At 47.6% G+C, this 18,729-nt stretch overlaps 3 non-coding genes across 3 annotated transcripts; all 3 read right to left on the bottom strand.

Moving 5' to 3' along the window:
• Positions 1-5,774: 5,774 nt before the first annotated feature.
• On the bottom strand, positions 5,775-5,846 carry Trnat-ugu. The gene has a single exon. It is a non-coding gene; the product is annotated as a tRNA-Thr (tRNA).
• Positions 5,847-12,630: 6,784 nt separating this feature from the next.
• On the bottom strand, positions 12,631-12,702 carry Trnat-ugu. The gene has a single exon. It is a non-coding gene; the product is annotated as a tRNA-Thr (tRNA).
• Positions 12,703-12,948: 246 nt separating this feature from the next.
• Trnat-ugu lies at positions 12,949-13,020 on the bottom strand. The gene has a single exon. It is a non-coding gene; the product is annotated as a tRNA-Thr (tRNA).
• Between the last annotated feature and the right edge of the window lie 5,709 nt (positions 13,021-18,729).

The following is an 18,729-nucleotide window of genomic DNA, read 5'->3' on the forward strand; positions in this document are numbered from 1 at the left end:
GACTCTGGCGCAAAAGATAAATAAGCTCTTCTTTATAAAAGCGCGATCGAGCCACAGTGTGACCCGAACCAGAGGGGGCATACAAAACAACGAGGCGGAGATCAAAAAGACGACAACCAATCCCACGGCCAGAGTCAAGGAATTCAATGTCAGTAATAGGAATGCCCTCTCGAAAGAAAAGAGCAGTTCCTGTTGAATATTCCGGCGCGACATTAAAAACAGTTTGAAATCCAGGTAGAGAGAGATCAGAAAACAACACTTCCTGCAAAAACACTACGTCCGCACAGGCGTCGTAAATAAACTGCCGCAAAGAGGCAATGCGAACGTCGGACTCAATACGGTTAACATTTAACGTGAGAAAGGTGTATGCTTGAACCATAGAGAGAAAAGCGAGAAAACAAATCACCTACACCGACGCACCAGCGTCACAGTCCATAGCAGGGGTGACGGAGGCATCCGAGGGAGGGGGACTGCTACCCCGTTCCGCGGATCCCTTACATTTCGGTTTTTTACGAACAGCATTAACGTTCGGCTGAACGCGTAACTTGCGTCGGCTGACGGGCAAGGAAACTTCAGCCGCCGGTGACGTAGGAGGGTCAAGTTCTGTATCCGACACCACCCGCGCCGGTCCACATGCGGGATCCGGGGTCGCGGGGGAAACATCCGACAAAACGGAATGGTCAACACCTGCACTAGCTTCCGGCAAACATGGACTGCACGGAGGCGAAACGTGAGCAGGAAGGTCCGAGGCCGCAGAGTTGGAAGGAAGCGGAGCAGCTCCGCTGGCAGAGGTATGGGGCAGCGAAGCAGGAAGTTGTCGCGGCTCCACTTGTTGTGACATCGAAGTCGGTTCGGAAGACGGCGCCAACAGGCCCGACCGACGACCCGACTCGAGAGAAGCTGCGTCGGAGGCCGGAGGGGCGCCAGCAGCCGCCACCGGAACCGCTACCTCAGGAGGGCAGGGAGCAGCTACAGTACACAGTGGCTCGGAGGATGCCGGTCGCTCGGACTGGGGCATCTCAGGGAGATCCTCATCCGTACTATTTCCATCGTGTGGGCGACGCCTCTTATTATTCAAAAGTGGCACACCCACCTGAAGGACAGACGGAACAACATCAGATTTAGCACGCAAAGGAGGAAATTCTGTATCAGGGGTGCGCAAAACCTGTGGAGGGGCGCTACTACCACTGGACTGTGCTACACCAAGAGCAGAACCACCTGCAACGAGGTCAGCGACCGTTAACTTGCGACGCTGTTCGAGAGAATTTTTTAAAACAAAAACTCTCCGCGGACAGTCGGTACGCACGTGACCACTTTCATTGCACAAAAAGCAGGTGCCAACCTGACCACTATATGTTACATGGACACGATATCCACCGATCTGCAGGTGAGATGGAATATTCTGCTTAACGTGCATTTCGACTGAACGAATACCACTGTAACATTGCAGGCGATGTTGGCTTGACCAGCGTTCAAGGCGAATGCTCTTTACATCACCATACTTCTGTAGACCCTCCTTAAGATAGACATTATCCACCTCCGGTGGAAGGTTGTAAACACGAACATTGGTATACGTGATGGAAGCATTGGAAAGCAGCACGGTACTTACAGAATCATCCCGATGCCGAAAGAGAACTTGATGACCATATTTAGAAAGAATTTTATCAACCTGAAGTGGGTCCATAAACTTAACAAAGAAAACATACAGTTCGGTATCAAAATAAGCAGTGTGCACCTGATCCGAATGAACACCAAAGGTATCTACCAACCAATCATGAATCTCAAGAGAACTAGGTTGCACATGGCGGGTTGACTTGTCAAAAGCAAAACTAACTGTAGCCTGACGAGGAATAACCTGGGACGACATTTTCAAAATATGCGGTCGAAACCGCTACACAAAAAACACTGAAATAAGGACAGAAAGTAACACAAGGTACGAAACAACGACGGAGAAACACTCACAGAAGTTGCAACACAACACGTAAACAAAAACGATAGTCCACTATACGTAACGCTACGGCGGAGCGGAAGACTAGGCACGTCCACACTGCACGGCGTCTAAAGCGGAACTGGCCCCTGAGCTAAGGAGGCTGCTACAGCTTACACCTCTTTGCGATCGCTACAGCCCTCGAGAAAAATACATTTCAGAGTCCTGAAAATGCGTACAAAGATTTACTCTGCCACAACAATTCGCTACCACTGAGGTCCACAGCGATGACTGACGGGTGCTGCCGTCTTTCGTCTATCGTCATCTGTGATCTTGGCTCAGGCCCGAAAAGACACGCTATTTTGAAATTTTCGGTTCAAAGCATTACATTGGCCCATTTAAAACTGTGCTGCCCCCTGTGAGAATCGAACTCACGACCCCTGGTTTACAAGACCAGTGCTCTGCCCCTTTTTTTTTTTTCTTTTTTATACAAATATCCACGTGCTATAACAGGCGTCTACTCTTCATTGAGGAGCTGCAACCGGGGCTGAGTTCCACCTACTCTTCAGCACGGTCAAAATGACAGGGCTCGTCCGGGATTTGAACCAGGGACCTCCTGCACCCAAAGCAGGAATCATACCCCTTTTTTTTTTTTTTTTTTTTTTAGAATCATCGGCAGAATATAGACTAGTGTAATACTGATAAAGAGCACGAACCATTTCCTCCTGTGCAATAAGCTGTCGCCCATCATCCACCGTAAGAGAAGAGATGAAGGAGCGACGACGACGAGTCTGATGCCGTAGCAGGTGGTACAAGGATGTCAGTTCACCTTCAACAAGAGAGTGAGGTTTCGACTTAACTCGCAGACCATCCATCTGTCGTCGTTTAAGGCTCAAGAGCTTGGCTTTAATACTACGAACATCATGGATCCGCAGTGGAGAGGTACCCGCCGCGTCATATAGTTCACGCAGGACAGAGTAGTAATATTCATACGTGTTCTTAAAATCACGCGTCCTAGCAGCACAGTAGAAAATCAAAGTCTGACGAATCTTGGGCTTGGCAAACGCAGTCCACCAAACCAGCAAGGAGGGGTATCGCGGGACAGAGCGAAGACATCGCTCCCACACGCCACTTATAACATCATCCATAGCACTGTCGGCAAGGTGGGAAACATTTAACATCCACTGGGAACGATAAAGTTTTGCAGGTTGGCGACTAAGATTTACAGTTGCAGTAAAAGCACAATGGTCAGAAAAACTAGTAGGAATAACATCGACAGAAAGAATTTTATCACATAAAAAATCAGATAAATAGAATCTGTCGAGTCTACTGCATGAGGACGCGGTAAAAAACGTATATTTCACCAGGGTTGGATATTTGTGTTCCCAAACATCACGCAGATGCATCGTACGAACTAAGTCATGTAAATCACGGCAATAATTAAAATTGGGGGACTGGTCTGCAGGGCGTAAAACACAATTAAAATCGCCTCCGAGCAGGAGACTCCGAGGACTCTGGCGCAAAAGATAAATAAGCTCTTCTTTATAAAAGCGCGATCGAGCCACAGTGTGACCCGAACCAGAGGGGGCATACAAAACAACGAGGCGGAGATCAAAAAGACGACAACCAATCCCACGGCCAGAGTCAAGGAATTCAATGTCAGTAATAGGAATGCCCTCTCGAAAGAAAAGAGCAGTTCCTGTGGAATATTCCGGCGCGACATTAAAAACAGTTTGAAATCCAGGTAGAGAGAGATCAGAAAACAACACTTCCTGCAAAAACACTACGTCCGCACAGGCGTCGTAAATAAACTGCCGCAAAGAGGCAATGCGAACGTCGGACTCAATACGGTTAACATTTAAGGTAAGAAAGGTGTATGCTTGAACCATAGAGAGAAAAGCGAGAAAACAAATCACCTACACCGACGCACCAGCGTCACAGTCCATAGCAGGGGTGACAGAGGCATCCGAGGGAGGGGGACTGCTACCCCGTTCCGCGGATCCCTTACGTTTCGGTTTTTTACGAACAGCATTAACGTTCGGCTGAACGCGTAACTTGCGTCGGCTGACGGGCAAGGAAACTTCAGCCGCCGGTGACGTAGGAGGGTCAAGTTCTGTATCCGACACCACCCGCGCCGGTCCACATGCGGGATCCGGGGTCGCGGGGGAAACATCCGACAAAACGGAATGGTCAACACCTGCACTAGCTTCCGGCAAACATGGACTGCACGGAGGCGAAACGTGAGCAGGAAGGTCCGAGGCCGCAGAGTTGGAAGGAAGCGGAGCAGCTCCGCTGGCAGAGGTATGGGGCAGCGAAGCAGGAAGTTGTCGCGGCTCCACTTGTTGTGACATCGAAGTCGGTTCGGAAGACGGCGCCAACAGGCCCGACCGACGACCCGACTCGAGAGAAGCTGCGTCGGAGGCCGGAGGGGCGCCAGCAGCCGCCACCGGAACCGCTACCTCAGGAGGGCAGGGAGCAGCTACAGTACACAGTGGCTCGGAGGATGCCGGTCGCTCGGACTGGGGCATCTCAGGGAGATCCTCATCCGTACTATTTCCATCGTGTGGGCGACGCCTCTTATTATTCAAAAGTGGCACACCCACCTGAGGGACAGACGGAACAACATCAGATTTAGCACGCAAAGGAGGAAATTCTGTATCAGGGGTGCGCAAAACCTGTGGAGGGGCGCTACTACCACTGGACTGTGCTACACCAAGAGCAGAACCACCTGCAACGAGGTCAGCGACCGTTAACTTGCGACGCTGTTCGAGAGAATTTTTTAAAACAAAAACTCTCCGCGGACAGTCGGTACGCACGTGACCACTTTCATTGCACAAAAAACAGGTGCCCACCTGACCACTATATGTTACATGGACACGATATCCACCGATCTGCAGGTGAGATGGAATATTCTGCTTAACGTGCATTTCGACTGAACGAATACCACTGTAACATTGCAGGCGATGTTGGCTTGACCAGCGTTCAAGGCGAATGCTCTTTACATCACCATACTTCTGTAGACCCTCCTTAAGATAGACATTATCCACCTCCGGTGGAAGGTTGTAAACACGAACATTGGTATACGTGATGGAAGCATTGGAAAGCAGCACGGTACTTACAGAATCATCCCGATGCCGAAAGAGAACTTGATGACCATATTTAGAAAGAATTTTATCAACCTGAAGTGGGTCCATAAACTTAACAAAGAAAACATACAGTTCGGTATCAAAATAAGCAGTGTGCACCTGATCCGAATGAACACCAAAGGTATCTACCAACCAATCATGAATCTCAAGAGAACTAGGTTGCACATGGCGGGTTGACTTGTCAAAAGCAAAACTAACTGTAGCCTGACGAGGAATAACCTGGGACGACATTTTCAAAATATGCGGTCGAAACCGCTACACAAAAAACACTGAAATAAGGACAGAAAGTAACACAAGGTACGAAACAACGACGGAGAAACACTCACAGAAGTTGCAACACAACACGTAAACAAAAACGATAGTCCACTATACGTAACGCTACGGCGGAGCGGAAGACTAGGCACGTCCACACTGCACGGCGTCTAAAGCGGAACTGGCCCCTGAGCTAAGGAGGCTGCTACAGCTTACACCTCTTTGCGATCGCTACAGCCCTCGAGAAAAATACATTTCAGAGTCCTGAAAATGCGTACAAAGATTTACTCTGCCACAACAATTCGCTACCACTGAGGTCCACAGCGATGACTGACGGGTGCTGCCGTCTTTCGTCTATCGTCATCTGTGATCTTGGCTCAGGCCCGAAAAGACACGCTATTTTGAAATTTTCGGTTCAAAGCATTACATTGGCCCATTTAAAATTGTGCTGCCCCCTGTGAGAATCGAACTCACGACCCCTGGTTTACAAGACCAGTGCTCTGCCCCTGAGCTAAGGAGGCTGCTACAGCTTACACCTCTTTGCGATCGCTACAGCCCTCGAGAAAAATACATTTCAGAGTCCTGAAAATGCGTACAAAGATTTACTCTGCCACAACAATTCGCTACCACTGAGGTCCACAGCGATGACTGACGGGTGCTGCCGTCTTTCGTCTATCGTCATCTGTGATCTTGGCTCAGGCCCGAAAAGACACGCTATTTTGAAATTTTCGGTTCAAAGCATTACATTGGCCCATTTAAAATTGTGCTGCCCCCTGTGAGAATCGAACTCACGACCCCTGGTTTACAAGACCACTGCTCTGCCCCTTTTTTTTTTTTTTTTTTTTTTTTTTTTTTTTTTTTTTTTTTTTCATGAAATGCAAAATGTTAATAGCAGTCCACACGTGAATGGGGAACGCTCCAAATGGTTATGCTTTTGCTACTAGGATTAATAACGGGACGTAAGGGGTTTAACTGCGAGAAGACGACCTCAGCTGTTCCTCCCCGCAGGAAAGACATCTCACCGTTTTGGGTGCTGCATGCGCATGCATTTAACAAACTTGCATGCGATGTACTAGTTCCTGGGGAACGAATGGAATCGTTGTACGTGCCAGTCTTTACGTATAGATATAAGTAAGCGAAGACGGCTTAATCCTGCCACGTAGATTGCTATCCATAAGACGCACCTGTGAGTCTCATGGGCCGGTGGCCCGACATGCAGTTTTTCCTGCTGCATGGCTTACTTTCAGAGACTCGCAAGTTTATCGTAGTGCTGGGTTGTCGCGAAAGTGAAAAGTAGGGCCTGTCCGGGATTTGAACCCGGGACCTCCTGCACCCAAAGCAGGAATCATACCCCTTTTTTTTTTTTTTTTTTTTTTTTTTTTTTTTTTTTTTTTTTTTTTTTACATCTCAAATCTAGCGTCCCGATGCTTCCATAGTCAGCTGCTACGAAATAAAAGTATGCCCCAGGTGAGGCTCGAACTCACAACCCCGGCATTGCTCACGGCTACTGCCTTATAAGTACCGTGCGCTAACCAATTGCGCCACTTTTTTTTTTTTTTTTTTTTTAACTGTGACAGGATTCGAACCTGCAATCTTCAGATCCGAAGTCCGACGCCATATCCATTTTTTTTTTTTTTTTTTTTTGTACGAAGTCCGACGCCTTATCCATTTTTTTTATGCTTTATCCATTTTTTTTCTTTTTGTGTTTCTTTCACTGTGTTGACCCAGTGCAGCTCGGGGGAGGCGCGTTGGGCAGGGGTCGAAATCCGAGGCCTGGCCATGACGTCTCCTCCTCCCTGCACTGAAGCACAGTGGCACCAATACGTAGTAATTTCCCTTGGTTCAGAGTCTTATGATACTTATATGTGGACACGGGGCTTGTGATGCAGTGTCTATCCAAACAGGTAAAAGCTTGGCAGGAAAGCAAAATAAGTAAGAGCTAGCGAGAATGTCTTCCCTATCGTGAAGTGAGATCAGTATGCCCCTATACCGGTGCCATTAATGTAACTGGCGCAGGAGCGATCAAGAGAAGTGGAAACTTAACCAATCCCCTGCTTTTCGAAGACAATACTAAGCATATTCGCAAAGTCCCTCTTAAGATGTGGGAAAGATTGTTGCGTCCAGTACTCATGAAGCATGTAACCAATAAACGAAATAAAATCGGAAATACCATCACCATCAACCACTGCAAAAATGTAACGGCCAAGAAGCCACATAATGGTATTGTTCTTTGTCCCGGGATAAAAAACCGTGTCCGGCCAGCAGAGAATATCAGTTGTAAATGCCGATTCCGAGCTCCTGGTGAGTAACGCCAATTGTCGGCGCAGCCAGTACCACATGCGAAGACGGTCAGCGCAGGTAAATCGGTGTTGGAGTGTATCAACACAACCACACGTTTGACAAAGCGGAGAGACACTTAAACCTATGCGATGAAGTCGTTCGTTCGTAGGAATCAGCTGGTGAACTACCTTATACCATAGGGAGGCAACAGGTGCTGAATGAACGGGTAAGCTAATATTCGTCCATATGTGACGCCAATTAAAACGGGGATATTGCAAAACAATCGGGATGGAAGAAGAAGACCTGTGCCATTTGTCAAGCAGTGTTCGCAGAGTAAAAACAGGACGACGTTGGAAGTGGAGATCCAGATAACTAATCTCAATGTAGAAGTCCCGAACATGCCGTAGCTTCGCATTTAGAGGCCCTACGTTAATAGGCGGTGACAAGCTCGCAGGACGAACGACATGGAATAATCGCGAAGTAACAGTCGGGGACTCAGAAAATAAAAGATGGAGGGTGCGCTTAACATAAAGGGCCGCAGCCTTGACACGGACATCGGTGAACGACAAGCCGCCCGCAAGACGCGGCTTCGTAAGAACATCACAACGTAATTTAAAAATGTGCCCCCGCCAAATATATCTGTTGATAAGCTGGACCATTTTTGCACCCTGCATTCTTGGAAGCGGAAACAACTGAGCGACGTAAAATACTTTACATAAAACATAAGTGTCTAATACACGCTTTTTTTGCAGTAGCAGTATCGAACGCCATGAGTGTTCGAACAAAACACCTTGAAGCTTGGAAATGGCCACTTGCCAATTTTTTGCAGCCATACGAAGAGGACACCGTTCAAGATAGATGCCTAAATGTGTATGGTGTTCAACAGCCGTAACCCACGGAACAACCACATTTTCAAAGCCCCGCAAATTCAGAAGTTTGCTTTTACGGGGGTTGAGACGAGAGCCGGAGGCCGCAGAAAATTTATCTAGTTCCATTTTCAACTGCGGCACTTCGGCGGCGGAACGAAGCAAAACAACCAAATCATCAGCATAAGCTGTTGCTGTCAGGGTAACCCCAGAAATCGTAAGACCACGAAGTGTCGAGTTGAGACGAGAGAGGAATGGTTGAAGGGAGAGAGCATAAAGGGTCATGGATAAAGGGCTACCTTGCGGGACGCCACGTTTAATATCAATGACCTTCGTTAGCTGGCCATTAATGTCAATCTTAGCAGAAATACCAGTCGTCATATTCTTAAGTACCAGCAGCGCCTTTTCATTAAAACCGAGTCGGCGCAGCAGAAGCTCTAAAAACGAATGGGACACACGATCAAAAGCCTTACTAAAATCAACAAATAAAAGCGCACAGGAAATATTGGTGACAGCGACAATCGACACGACATCACGATACCCCGCCAGAGGAGTCAATATGGAGCGCCCTGGAAAGCAGCTTTGACAAGGAGTTATCACAGGTGTAAGCAAGAGGGATAGACGTGCATTAACAGCCCTAGCAGCCGTCTTATAATCAAAATTTAAAAGGGTTAAAGGACGAAAGTCACTAGCTGTCTTCAAACCAGCAGATTTTGGTATCAGGACAACCGTACCTCTCTTGAAATCGGCTGGAATTGTGCCACCATTTAAGATTTCATTTACAATATCCGTAAAAACAGGCCCTATAATAGTCCAAAAGCGAACAAAAAATTCCTTAGGAAGGCCATCCGGACCAGGAGATTTGTGAGATGGTGAACAAGCAATGAAAGCTGAAATTTCGTCTGCAGTAAAAGGAGCTAAAAATTCCACATTATGGTCCTCTGTTAAAACTGATGGGATAGCAGTTAAAATCTCATCAACATCAAGCGGATCAGAATCAGCCACAGCATATAAGGTCTCATAGTAGCAGGTAAGTTCATGGGTTATTTGATTCTGTAAGGTAAGCCGGCAACCATCAGCTGCCATAAGGCCGTCAATCAATACACGTCGACGGTTCTTGTGGTGACGAAACAGGTGGTACATGGAAGTCATTTCATGTGCTAAGGTGGACGGCGGTTTAGATTTAATCTTCAATCCTTCCATCTGAAGCCGTTTAATACTAAGGAGCTTGGCTTTAATTTTCCGAATCTCAGAAAGGTGGGCACCTGTCATTCGAGAAGTATCATAAAGTTCGCGAAGCACCGAATAATAATACTCAAAAGTCAGTTTCAGATCTCGCGCTCTATTATAACTGTAGGACATTAAAGTGCGACGTAGTTTTGGCTTCGCACAGTGGATCCACCAGTGAAGCTTAGACGGATAGTATCGCAGAGAACGTAAACACATGTCCCACGCCGTCTGTATTAGAGGTTCGATGTCAGGGTCATCGAGCAAGGAGACATTTAATTTCCACAGCGGCCGATAAAGTTTAAGAGGCTGACGCTCCAAATTAATTATAACCGCAAGGGCACAATGATCCGTAAAACTGGCTGGAATAACATCTACATTTAAAACAGAAACACTAAGGGGATCAGAAATATACAATCGGTCCAGTCGACTACTTGACGTGGCAGTAAAAAATGTAAATTTAACTAAAGTGGGGTGTTTAACCTCCCACGCATCGCGTAGTCGTAGTTGACGTACAAGAGAATGTAGCTCGAAACAATAATTAAAATGAGGCGATTGGTCCTTAGCTTGTAATACACAATTAAAATCACCCCCCAATATCAAAGTCGCAGGATTTTTGCGTAAAACATAAATCAGATCCTCTTTATAAAAACGAGACCTTTCCTGCCGTTTGCTGGAACCAGAGGGGGCGTAAATATTAACCAAGGTTGTGTCAAATAACCGACAACCAATACCCCTTCCCGAGTCTAAGAGCTCAATTTCGGTAACGGGGATACCGTCACGAATTAGTAAGGCAGTACCTGTGGAAAACTCAGGCGCAAAATTTAGAATAGTGCGAAAGCCAGGAACAAACAGGTGTGCAACGGAGACTTCCTGCAGGAAAACAACATCAGCTGCAGAGTCATAAATGAACTGCTGCAGAGACGCTAACTTCAGAGCAGATTGAATGCTATTTATATTTAAGGTAATAAACGTGTACGCCTGCAACATCAACAAAACAAAAGGGAAAATGAACCCTAATTACACCACATTAGAAGCAACGACATCCAGATCATCAACATCAGACATGGCAGAGGGTGATTGCCCGGAATCAACGGAATCAGAGTCATCCTTTGCATGCTTGTGTTTTTTCCGCACCGCGTGAAGATTGGGGGGCACTTTCACCCGACGGCGTATCTGATGCACACCAGATTCAAGAGCAGGTGGAGTGGGGGGTTCGAGATCAGGCACGTCAACCAAGGCATCCGAAGGATTAGCAGGGCGAGAGGAATCAGAAGAAGGAGCAAGCAAGGGGAAAACTGCATCAGGAACATCGGCACCGGCATCAGAAGGTGTAGGTATTGGAAGTGTAGGAGGTGGAGAGATAGGGTTGGAATCCGCTGAAGCGGAGCGCGCAGTTCTAGAAGCGATTTTCCGACAAACAGCTGTCTGCACCGAAGTGTCGTCAACATGTTGTGATGCCTGTGTCGGGGGGGATGTCAACACCACCTCGACCGAATGTTGGGGCTCTTGCGCCGACGGCGTGGCAGCAAGTTTGACGTCATCAGGCAAAGCAGGAGACACAGTGGGAACAGAATCCAAAACAAGCATGGGAGATTCCGGAAGTCTCTCGTCAGATCCGCACACCGGCTGCGAAACAGCAGCTTCGTCATCAGTGCTACCGGTATCACTAGCACGACGGCGTTTGTTATTGGAAACAGACGGGATCGGTGTAGAAGCAGCCGATACATCTGGGCGAGTGGGTAACGGGGGAAAACCTGCATCAGAGGAAGGTGTCACCCGTTGTGAAGAATCTACTGCAGGAGGCTGACACGAGACAGTGGAGGAAGCTGCTGGCACAAGATCGGCAACCGTTAATTTGCGGCGTTGTGCTAGCCCATTTTTAAGCACAAACACCCGCTTAGGGCAATTAGCACGAACATGACCATTTTCATTACATAGAAAACACGTACCAACTTGCCCCTCATAAGTAAGATGAACACGATAACCACATACAACCAGATGGGACGGTATGTTCGACTTAATATGCATTTCAACCGATCTGACACCATTATAACATTGCAGCTTATGTTGTGCAGACCAACGTTCATTTCGAATTGACCGAACGGTACCATAACCAAGCAAAGCTTCCTTGAGGTAACTGTTTTCAACTTCAGGGGGTAAATTATAAACCCGAACTGTGGTATACGTAATTTCAGCATTTGAAACAGTAACACTGCTAACAGAACCATCTCTATGACGGAACGACACTTGCTCACCATGTTTAAGTAAAATCTTATCTAGCAAAACCGGGTTCAACAATTTCACAAAAAAGCAGTAAAGTTCTGTGTCAAAATACGCCGTATGTACCTGGTCCGATGTAATGCCAATCGTATCCACAATCCATTCGTGAATTTCCAACGAAGTTGGTTGAACATTCCTGGTAGCCTTGTTAAACTGAAAACTGAGAGTACACTTCCGCGGAAACAACCGGGAAGCCATAACACTTAATTAATGCGGCAAGAGCCGCTATACAACACAAGACACAACACAAACACTAAGGCGACGAAACAACGAAGAAAAGAAGACAAAGAAACGTCACACACAGAAAGTAAATAGTCACAACCCGAGGGAAACGGCGGATCGAATACACAGCACGTGCGATCGCTGTCGCGTCTCAAGCGGAACGCCCCTGAGCTAAGGAGGCTGCTACAGCTTACACCTCTTTGCGATCGCTACAGCCCTCGAGAAAAATACATTTCAGAGTCCTGAAAATGCGTACAAAGATTTACTCTGCCACAACAATTCGCTACCACTGAGGTCCACAGCGATGACTGACGGGTGCTGCCGTCTTTCGTCTATCGTCATCTGTGATCTTGGCTCAGGCCCGAAAAGACACGCTATTTTGAAATTTTCGGTTCAAAGCATTACATTGGCCCATTTAAAATTGTGCTGTCCCCTGTGAGAATCGAACTCACGACCCCTGGTTTACAAGACCAGTGCTCTGCCCCTGAGCTAAGGAGGCTGCTACAGCTTACACCTCTTTGCGATCGCTACAGCCCTCGAGAAAAATACATTTCAGAGTCCTGAAAACGCGTACAAAGATTTACTCTGCCACAACAATTCGCTACCACTGAGGTCCACAGCGATGACTGACGGGTGCTGCCGTCTTTCGTCTATCGTCATCTGTGATCTTGGCTCAGGCCCGAAAAGACACGCTATTTTGAAATTTTCGGTTCAAAGCATTACATTGGCCCATTTAAAATTGTGCTGCCCCCTGTGAGAATCGAACTCACGACCCCTGGTTTACAAGACCAGTGCTCTGCCCCTGAGCTAAGGAGGCTGCTACAGCTTACACCTCTTTGCGATCGCTACAGCCCTCGAGAAAAGTACATTTCAGAGTCCTGAAAACGCGTACAAAGATTTACTCTGCCACAACAATTCGCTACCACTGAGGTCCACAGCGATGACTGACGGGTGCTGCCGTCTTTCGTCTATCGTCATCTGTGATCTTGGCTCAGTTCCGAAAAGACACGCTATTTTGAAATTTTCGGTTCAAAGCATTACATTGGCCCATTTAAAATTGTGCTGCCCCCTGTGAGAATCGAACTCACGACCCCTGGTTTACAAGACCAGTGCTCTGCCCCTTTTTTTTTTTTTTTTTTTTTTTTATCACCAACGCAGAGCAATTCCATTGGCGTCGCATCAAAGCGAATACCTGCCGAAACCCGGGATCGAACCAGGGACCTTTAGATCTTCAGTCTAACGCTCTCCCAACTTTTTTTTTTTTTTTTTTTTTTTTTTTTTTTTTTTTTTTTTACAGTACTGAAATTAAAATCCTAAAACATGACTATATAATGTAGACTGCTGACTGAAATAAAGATTAAAACACGAAAACTTCAGTCCTGGTGTAGAGAAGAAACATATATAAAGGCGGCAAATCCAGAAACAGTATAAAAGAAAATGGCTCACACAGTTGACCTTAGCCAACACCCTCTCTTTCAAATGTCAGGCTAAGCATATTGGCAAAATCATCTCGGAGGCCCGGCAATCACAAGCGCTGCCAGTAAGCAGTAAGCATGTACTGCCGAAACGCTAGGTGTCCATCCTCTTCATGACAACTGTTGACAAAATGTACGAAATGGCCAATCAACCACATGACGGTATGGAGCTTCGTCCGCGGAAAAAAGGAAGAATCGGGCCGGACGATGATGTCAATAGTATAAGCGGCTTCAGCAGACCTAGTGACAAAAGCAAGTTGTTTCCTGAGCCAACGCCAATTAGCAAGGTGCCCACAGCAGGTGAATCGATGTTCAAGGGTATCCAGGAGACCACACCGAGTACAGGTGTCCGTGTCAGAAAGACCAATACGGTGCAGTCGTACATTGGTGGGAACCAAATTATTTATTACCCTATACCACGTGGACGCCACGGCCATAGAGTGGATCGGCAGACTAACGTTCTTCCATACATTCCTCCAGGACACAGATGGAGACGCCAGTTCTATTGGATTGGGACCGGCCAGCCCCTCCCAGCGGGCAATCAAGCCCTTGGTCGTTGGCACCGGTCGCCGCAAGAAGACGTCACCGAGGTAACTCACCGCAATGTAAAATTCCCGAATGTGTTTCAACTTAAAATTTAGGCGTCCGACATCGACAGGTGGAGCAAGGCTCGCCGGACGCACAACAGTAAAAAGCCTGGATGTAATTGAAGTCACTTCTTGCGTAACAATTAGAGTCGTTCGGCGGACGTACAAAGCAGACGCCTTGCGAGTAATGTCAGAGAGGCCCAAGCCTCCGGAGAGACGCGGTTTCGTCATTACCTCGTAACGTAACTTGAATAGATGGCCCTTCCATATAAACCTGCTAGACAATTGGCGCAACCTTTTCGCCACCATCATGGGAAGTGGGAACAGCTGAGCAACATAATAAGCTTTACATAGAACGTAGGTGTCTAAAATTCTGACTTTTTGCAAAATGGTAGCAGAGCGCTGCTCATGGACCATCAGAGCCCCCTGTATCTTCTCGGTGACAGATTTCCAATTGAGAGCCGCCATTTTTAGAGGACACCGATCAATGATAATCCCCAAGGACGTATGGCGATCGACAAAAGTGGCCCAAGGGACGTCAGCATCGCGAAATCCTCGAATATCAAGGAACTTACATTTACCCTGATTGAGACGCGCTCCAGAGACACGACAGTATGCATCAACCGCCCCTTTCAACAACGGGATATCATCACGTTGACGGAGGAGAACAACGACATCATCCGCATATGCCTTAACAGAGAGCTTCCCACCAGAGAGGGACATACCCTGAAGCTTGAGAGCAATAGTCCGAAGCAGCGGTTCCAGGGACAAAACGAATAAAGACATAGAGAGCGGACTACCCTGAGGCACTCCGCGGCGGATAGCAATGGGCGGCGTCAGCTGCCCATTGACTGACACCCGAGCTGTTATTCCCCTATACAAATTGCCAAGAACACCACGTGATGAAGCGTTAAAACCTATTGTACCTAAAACACGATCTAAAAACACATGACTGACGTGATCAAAAGCCTTATAAAAATCAAGGAAGGCAAAGGCACAATGTACGTTTGTAACCGCCGCAACCGAGACAACATCCCGATATTCGGCTACTGGTGTCAGAATAGATCTATCATGAAAACAACATTGATGTGCACCAATCACACCCCGAAGCAGAGAAGACAACCGGCTATTGAGCGCTCTAGCAGCTGTCTTATAGTCAAAATTCAGCAATGTGAGCGGACGAAGATTGGCAGCAGATAAACGACCAGAGGACTTCGGGATTAAAACAATTTTCCCTACTTTAAAATCGGCAGGCACATCCATCCCCCTGACAATCGCATTTAAAATCTGCGTAAAAATGCCACCCAAAAGAGGCCAAAAACGGAGATAAAATTCTTTAGGCAGGCCGTCTGGACCCGGCGATTTACTGGACGGAGAGCGAGCAATAAAATCGAAAACATCATCTACCTGGAACTCCCGGAGAAATTCGCCGTTCGCGTCAGGCGCGATCGTCGCAGTTAGATCCCCAAAGACATCATCCGAAAGAGACTCACCAGAATCATCGGCAGAATATAGACTAGTGTAATACTGATGAAGAGCACGAACCATTTCCTCCTGTGCAATAAGCTGTCGCCCATCATCCACCGTAAGAGAAGAGATGAAGGAGCGACGACGACGAGTCTGATGCCGTAGCAGGTGGTACAAGGATGTCAGTTCACCTTCAACAAGAGAGTGAGGATTCGACTTAACTCGCAGACCATCCATCTGTCGTCGTTTAAGGCTCAAGAGCTTGGCTTTAATACGACGAACATCATGGATCCGCAGTGGAGAGGTACCCGCCGCGTCATATAGTTCACGCAGGACAGAGTAGTAATATTCATACGTGTTCTTAAAATCACGCGTCCTAGCAGCACAGTAGAAAATCAAAGTCTGACGAATCTTGGGCTTGGCAAACGCAGTCCACCAAACCAGCAAGGAGGGGTATCGCGGGACAGAGCGAAGACATCGCTCCCACACGCCACTTATAACATCATCCATAGCACTGTCGGCAAGGTGGGAAACATTTAACATCCACTGGGAACGATAAAGTCTTGCAGGTTGGCGACTAAGATTTACAGTTGCAGTAAAAGCACAATGGTCAGAAAAACTAGTAGGAATAACATCGACAGAAAGAATTTTATCACATAAAAAATCAGATAAATAGAATCTGTCGAGTCTACTGCATGAGGACGCGGTAAGAAACGTATATTTCACCAGGGTTGGATATTTGTGTTCCCAAACATCACGCAGATGCATCGTACGAACTAAGTCATGTAAATCACGGCAATAATTAAAATTGGGGGACTGGTCTGCAGGGCGTAAAACACAATTAAAATCGCCTCCGAGCAGGAGACTCCGAGGACTCTGGCGCAAAAGATAAATAAGCTCTTCTTTATAAAAGCGCGATCGAGCCACAGTGTGACCCGAACCAGAGGGGGCATACAAAACAACGAGGCGGAGATCAAAAAGACGACAACCAATCCCACGGCCAGAGTCAAGGAATTCAATGTCAGTAATAGGAATGCCCTCTCGAAAGAAAAGAGCAGTTCCTGTTGAATATTCCGGCGCGGCATTAAAAACAGTTTGAAATCCAGGTAGAGAGAGAGCAGAAAACAACACTTCCTGCAAAAACACTACGTCCGCACAGGCGTCGTAAATAAACTGCCGCAAAGAGGCAATGCGAACGTCGGACTCAATACGGTTAACATTTAAGGTAAGAAAGGTGTATGCTTGAACCATAGAGAGAAAAGCGAGAAAACAAATCACCTACACCGACGCACCAGCGTCACAGTCCATAGCAGGGGTGACAGAGGCATCCGAGGGAGGGGGACTGCTACCCCGTTCTGTGGATCCCTTACGTTTCGGTTTTTTACGAACAGCATTAACGTTCGGCTGAACGCGTAACTTGCGTCGGCTGACGGGCAAGGAAACTTCAGCCGCCGGTGACGTAGGAGGGTCAAGTTCTGTATCCGACACCACCCGCGCCGGTCCACATGCGGGATCCGGGGTCGCGGGGGAAACATCCGACAAAACGGAATGGTCAACACCTGCACTAGCTTCCGGCAAACATGGACTGCACGGAGGCGAAACGTGAGCAGGAAGGTCCGAGGCCGCAGAGTTGGAAGGAAGCGGAGCAGCTCCGCTGGCAGAGGTATGGGGCAGCGAAGCAGGAAGTTGTCGCGGCTCCACTTGTTGTGACATCGAAGTCGGTTCGGAAGACGGCGCCAACAGGCCCGACCGACGACCCGACTCGAGAGAAGCTGCGTCGGAGGCCGGAGGGGCGCCAGCAGCCGCCACCGGAACCGCTACCTCAGGAGGGCAGGGAGCAGCTACAGTACACAGTGGCTCGGAGGATGCCGGTCGCTCGGACTGGGGCATCTCAGGGAGATCCTCATTCGTACTATTTCCATCGTGTGGGCGACGCCTCTTATTATTCAAAAGTGGCACACCCACCTGAGGGACAGACGGAACAACATCAGATTTAGCACGCAAAGGAGGAAATTCTGTATCAGGGGTGCGCAAAACCTGTGGAGGGGCGCTACTACCACTGGACTGTGCTACACCAAGAGCAGAACCACCTGCAACGAGGTCAGCGACCGTTAACTTGCGACGCTGTTCGAGAGAATTTTTTAAAACAAAAACTCTCCGCGGACAGTCGGTACGCACGTGACCACTTTCATTGCACAAAAAACAGGTGCCCACCTGACCACTATATGTTACATGGACACGATATCCACCGATCTGCAGGTGAGATGGAATATTCTGCTTAACGTGCATTTCGACTGAACGAATACCACTGTAACATTGCAGGCGATGTTGGCTTGACCAGCGTTCAAGGCGAATGCTCTTTACATCACCATACTTCTGTAGACCCTCCTTAAGATAGACATTATCCACCTCCGGTGGAAGGTTGTAAACACGAACATTGGTAAACGTGATGGAAGCATTGGAAAGCAGCACGGTACTTACAGAATCATCCCGATGCCGAAAGAGAACTTGATGACCATATTTAGAAAGAATTTTATCAACCTGAAGTGGGTCCATAAACTTAACAAAGAAAACATACAGTTCGGTATCAAAATAAGCAGTGTGCACCTGATCCGAATGAACACCAAAGGTATCTACCAACCAATCATGAATCTCAAGAGAACTAGGTTGCACATGGCGGGTTGACTTGTCAAAAGCAAAACTAACTGTAGCCTGACGAGGAATAACCTGGGACGACATTTTCAAAATATGCGGTCGAAACCGCTACACAAAAAACACTGAAATAAGGACAGAAAGTAACACAAGGTACGAAAACAACGACGGAGAAACACTCACAGAAGTTGCAACACAACACGTAAACAAAAACGATAGTCCACTATACGTAACGCTACGGCGGAGCGGAAGACTAGGCACGTCCACACTGCACGGCGTCTAAAGCGGAACTGCCCCTGAGCTAAGGAGGCTGCTACAGCTTACACCTCTTTGCGATCGCTACAG

The sequence above is a fragment of the Schistocerca piceifrons genome, chromosome 1 (assembly GCF_021461385.2).
Source record: "Schistocerca piceifrons isolate TAMUIC-IGC-003096 chromosome 1, iqSchPice1.1, whole genome shotgun sequence".
NCBI classification, from domain to species: Eukaryota; Metazoa; Arthropoda; class Insecta; order Orthoptera; family Acrididae; genus Schistocerca; species Schistocerca piceifrons.